The sequence below is a fragment of the Schistocerca nitens genome, chromosome 9 (genome assembly GCF_023898315.1).
Source record: "Schistocerca nitens isolate TAMUIC-IGC-003100 chromosome 9, iqSchNite1.1, whole genome shotgun sequence".
In the NCBI taxonomy this organism is placed as follows: Eukaryota; Metazoa; Arthropoda; class Insecta; order Orthoptera; family Acrididae; genus Schistocerca; species Schistocerca nitens.
In genome coordinates this window covers 179,666,658-179,671,942 of record NC_064622.1, presented here as the reverse complement: position 1 = coordinate 179,671,942, position 5,285 = coordinate 179,666,658, and the positions used below count along the sequence as shown (strand labels likewise).

The window sequence follows — 5,285 nt, the reverse complement described above, 5'->3', positions numbered from 1 at the left end:
TGTATGGAGTGTAGCCATGTATGGAAGTGAAACATGGACGATAAATAGTTTGGACAAGAAGAGAATAGAAGTTTTCGAAATGTGGTGCTACAGAAGAATACTGAAGATTAGTTGGGTAGATTACATAACTAATGAGGAGGTATTGAATAGAATTGGGGAGAAGAGGAGTTTGTGGTACAACTTGACAAGAAGAAGGAACCGGTTGGTGAGACATGTTCTGAGGCATCAGGGGATCACAAATTTAGCATTTGAGGGCAATGTGGAGGTTAAAAATCGTAGAGGGAGACCAAGAGATGAATACACTAAGCAGATTCAGAAGGATGTAGGTTGCAGTAGGTACTGGGAGATGAAGAAGCTTGCACAGCATAGAGTAGCATGGAGAGCTGAATCAAACCAGTCTCAGGACTGAAGACAACAACAACAACAACAAATGACGTCTAATAAACACTGACTGTAGCTACATTTATCATCCATCATAATCGTTGAATATAAACCACACGTATACTACCAATATGGAATTGCGCTATAATAGAAACAGGGAAATAGGAATGGTATTACGAACATGCGCTTCCAAAACTTGGACTGTTTCTCTGAATCAAAAATGGTTCAAATGGCTCTGAGCACTATGGGACTTAACTTCTAAGGTCATCAGTCCCTTAGAACTTAGAACTACTTAAACCTAACTAACCTAAGGACATCACACACATCCATGCCCGAGGCAGGATTCGAACCTGCGACCTTAGCGGCCACGCGGTTCCAGACTGTAGCGCCTTTAACCGCTTGGCCACCACGGCCGGCACTCTGAATCCCATTCGACGTTGTGGACGTAGAATTCCTGTTTTATACCGAAACAAATTACAGCATCTCTTTCGGCAATGTAGGAAATGAGGTCTTCTTCTATTTTGAAAGTGGTGTAAAATTGCGGATATCCAGGAAATATTAATTTCTTATCAACGGTTCCTTATGTGATGATAATGCGCAGCCCAGAATTTTGACCCTAGTAATTTATAACATCCTGTGGAGCACTTTCTGATTGTTATTCCGCATTACTGAATAAAGGTAAATTAAACAGCCCTCCCCTTATCACCCCGTCTCGTTGATTCGTAGCCGTATGACAGTTTTTTATGGTGATCGTTTGCGATAGTTTATTCCAAAATGACTATTTGATTCCAAGGAATATTTCTTATTCTTTTATATACCTATTTACTTCAAACTCCTTAGGGTATTGCTTTAGTTTTAGTAATTAAAAAATACTTCCAAGACACCATGTAATTTCTTACTTCGGTTTCCAACGTCCTTTCTCTCCTTCATTAACTGCCCCGCATAATATTATACTACGGAGATTGCTTAATATCTCTGTGCGACTGCCGACACGACACCTGCATTGTCCTCCGCCCCATTCCACACGCTTCTCTCCATGTGCGTGTGAAATGCGTTGCGTTGAGCCTCACCAGGGACTGATGGGCACCGTGTGTCTTATATTTCTAAACCTCTTCCCCAGGGAAATTCTGTGAAACCCAGCACATCTTCGTAGAGCGCGCGACAATTTCCCTTAAGCTTCTGAAAAGCGAGCCACATTATCACAAGGCAGCTACCTGAGCCCTGTTACGGACCAATGACCACTGGCTTTTCACGCAGTTGCAACACAACTTGCTAGAATTTATTTTACGACGCGCATTTGCTGCTAGCTCCTATGTTTCGTATGTGTAATTCATAATATATGCGACCATTTAACATGTAAATAAAGCAACACATTTTCAATATCACACCAACCAGCTGACAGCTCGCCTTCAGACAGAGATTTTTATTCGGAGAGTTACATCTACTTAACACATATCGTTTGGTGAAGAAATTCGTTTTATCATCCTGTAAAATGAACATAAAAACGACGTGATGGATAAGAATTTATTTTCTATAACTAAATAATCATAAAAAATTTATCTGCGGACAACAAAACGCTACAGGTTGCGAAGTACAATGCCAAAACCACATTCAGGATCCAGAATGTGATTTTCACTCTGCAGCGGAGTGTGCGATGATATGAAACTTCCTGGCAGATTAAAACTGTGTGCGCCGACTGAGACTCGAACTCGGGACCTTTGCCTTTCGCGGGCAAGTGCTCTACCAACTGAGCTACCGAAGCACGACTCACGCCCGGCCCTCACAGCTTTACTTCTGCCAGTACCTCGTCTCCTACCTTCCAAACTTTACAGAAGCTCTCCTGCGAACCATGCAGAACTAGCACTCCTGAAAGAAAGGATATTGCGGAGACATGGCTTAGCCACAGCCTGGGGGATGTTTCCAGAATGAGATTTTCACTCTGCAGCGGAGTGTGCGCTGATATGAAACTTCCTGGCAGATTAAAACTGTGTGCGCCGACCGAGACTCGAACTCGGGACCTTTGCCTTTCGCGGGCAAGTGCTCTACCAACTGAGCTACCGAAGCACGACTCACGCCCGGCCCTCACAGCTTTACTTCTGCCAGTACCTCGTCTCCTACCTTCCAAACTTTACAGAAGCTCTCCTGCGAACCATGCAGAACTAGCACTCCTGAAAGAAAGGATATTGCGGAGACATGGCTTAGCCACAGCCTGGGGGATGTTTCCAGAATGAGATTTTCACTCTGCAGCGGAGTGTGCGCTGATATGAAACTTCCTGGCAGATTAAAACTGTGTGCGCCGACCGAGACTCGAACTCGGGACCTTTGCCTTTCGCGGGCAAGTGCTCTACCAACTGAGCTACCGAAGCACGACTCACGCCCGGCCCTCACAGCTTTACTTCTGCCAGTACCTCGTCTCCTACCTTCCAAACTTTACAGAAGCTCTCCTGCGAACCATGCAGAACTAGCACTCCTGAAAGAAAGGATATTGCGGAGACATGGCTTAGCCACAGCCTGGGGGATGTTTCCAGAATGAGATTTTCACTCTGCAGCGGAGTGTGCGCTGAGCACTTGCCCGCGAAAGGCAAAGGTCCCGAGTTCGAGTCTCGGTCGGCGCACACAGTTTTAATCTGCCAGGAAGTTACATTCAGGATGGTTCAAATGGCTCTAAGCACTATGGGACTTAACATCTGAGGCCATCAGTCCCCTAGACTTAGAACTATTTAAACCTGACGACATCACACACATCCCTGCCCGAGGCTGGATTCGAACCTGCGACCGTAGTAGCAGCCCGGTTCCGGACGGAAGCGCCTACAACCGCTCGGCCACAGCGGCCGGCTACATTCTGGACTAAAGAAAGACCACTTGTAAATTAAGTTCTCATTTTTGGTATCCCTGTATTAAACTACTCGCTCTAACGCTCTATTAAATCTGTGAGTTAGTACAATAAGTGTAAATAACATGTCTTTTGCACTGAAGGTGTTTCCATTTGATGTTTGCTAAAGCTCTCAGCGAAAATAAACATGTGTTACTTGGTCTTCTGACGTACATTTAACCCAGTTTGAAATAAGAACAATTATTCAAACAGGCTTTGTGATGTTTAATATGTCCATTACGCTTTTACCCATATCTGATTTACAGCAATTTTTTGTAGTCATCCAAGTTTTCTACATCTACATAGTTACTCTGCAATTCAGATTTAAGTGCGTGGCAGAGGATTCATCGAACCATTTTCATACTAGTTCTCTACCATTCCACTCTCGATTGGCATGTGGGAAAAAGGAACACCTAAATCATTCCGTTCGAGCTCTGATTTCTCTTATTTTATTATAATGATCATTTCTCCCTACGTAGGTGGGTGTCAACAAAATATTTTCGCATTCGGAAGAGAAAGTTGGTAATTGAAATTTCGTAAATAGATCTCGCCGCAAATAAAACCGCCTTTGTTTCAGTGACTGCCACCCCAACTCGCGTATCATATCAGTGACACTCTCGCCCCTATTGTGCGATAACACGGAACGGCTGCGCTTCTTTGCACTTTTTCGATGTCCTCCGTCAATCCTACCTGATAAGGATCCCACACTGCGCAGCAATATTCCAGCAGAGGACAGACAAGTGTAATGTAGGCTGTCTCTTTAGGGAGTTTGTCGCATCTTCTAAGTGTTCTGTCAACAAAGCGCAGTCTCTGTTGTAACCTCCCAACAAAAATTTTTATAAGTCAATAATAGTGAAATTGTAACCTCCCAGCAAGAATATGAAAGTCAATGTTAAGTGAAATGTTGTCTTCCCACAAAACTGAATAATAAAAATGAGCCAAGCGTAACCTCCTTGCAAAATTAAAGAATAATAATGGCCCAAATGTAAAGTCCCCACAAAATTAACGTTAAGATGATTGCTCATTAAACCCAAAATAATGTTAGTTAAATACTGAACCAAGAACTGTATGTAACATCTTAACGCAAATAATTAAACCTGATAAATTTTATAAGGGCAGCTGCGCTGACCTTCGGCCCTGTGAAATAATTAAACCTGATAAATTCTTACCTCAGTTACACTGCATCTATATTTGCTCTTATTTTTCCGCACAGCTCCGTGCAATGCTGGCGTATATTTAATTTTAATTCTTGGAGGGAATGCATAGGAAATATTATTTAACTTGAAATGAATGGTTTTTCTTCAAAAGAGTGGAAAAATTCTTTAAATTGAAATGATTACTTTTCTTTAAAAGATTTACTTTATAAAAAAAATTATTATTGGAGCATTTCTTGAACAAATTAATTACAATTACCATACATTATTAGCTGAGCGCAATGCTGCTTCATTACCTTCTACAATAATATACATATCGTCCACCACATTCCTGACCAGACTCGTGGGCAGAGCACACTGCGGACGCATGCCGACTCGCCACACACAACTGTACCAGACTGCTACTACTCTCCAACTGTCGACTCGCGCGGTCAAGCGCAGACTAGCAACGATAAATAACTCTCTGGTCAGAGATTCTGTACGCGTTTCATAACCCTCCACTGGGGGGGGGGGCAAAAATTTGGCAGCGATGGTGAGTCATTTGGACTTGCCATGAGCAACAAATTTTTTCTTAACTAATTAATTTTACAATCACAGAATATACAGATATATAGGTGTAGAACATGAAGTAAATATAGTGCACATGCACCGAGTACAGAACATATCAGACAAAGACAAAATATATACAATGAGTACAAAACATATTCACAATTGGCAAAAGTGCACACGCACAGTAGTTCAGAATATATCATCAAATCACAAAATGTATATACAATGAATACAAATCATATTGATAAATGACAAAAGTGCACACGCACTGTAGTACAGAATATATCATCAAATCACAAAATGTATTAATAAATGACAAAAGTGCACAC

The 5,285-nt window shown here is 42.1% G+C and overlaps 2 non-coding genes across 2 annotated transcripts; both read right to left on the bottom strand.

Moving 5' to 3' along the window:
- Window positions 1-2,371: 2,371 nt before the first annotated feature.
- On the bottom strand, window positions 2,372-2,445 carry Trnas-cga (transfer RNA serine (anticodon CGA)). The gene has a single exon. It is a non-coding gene; the product is annotated as a tRNA-Ser (tRNA).
- A 228-nt stretch (window positions 2,446-2,673) lies between these two features.
- Window positions 2,674-2,747, bottom strand: Trnas-cga (transfer RNA serine (anticodon CGA)). Its single transcript has one exon. It is a non-coding gene; the product is annotated as a tRNA-Ser (tRNA).
- Between the last annotated feature and the right edge of the window lie 2,538 nt (window positions 2,748-5,285).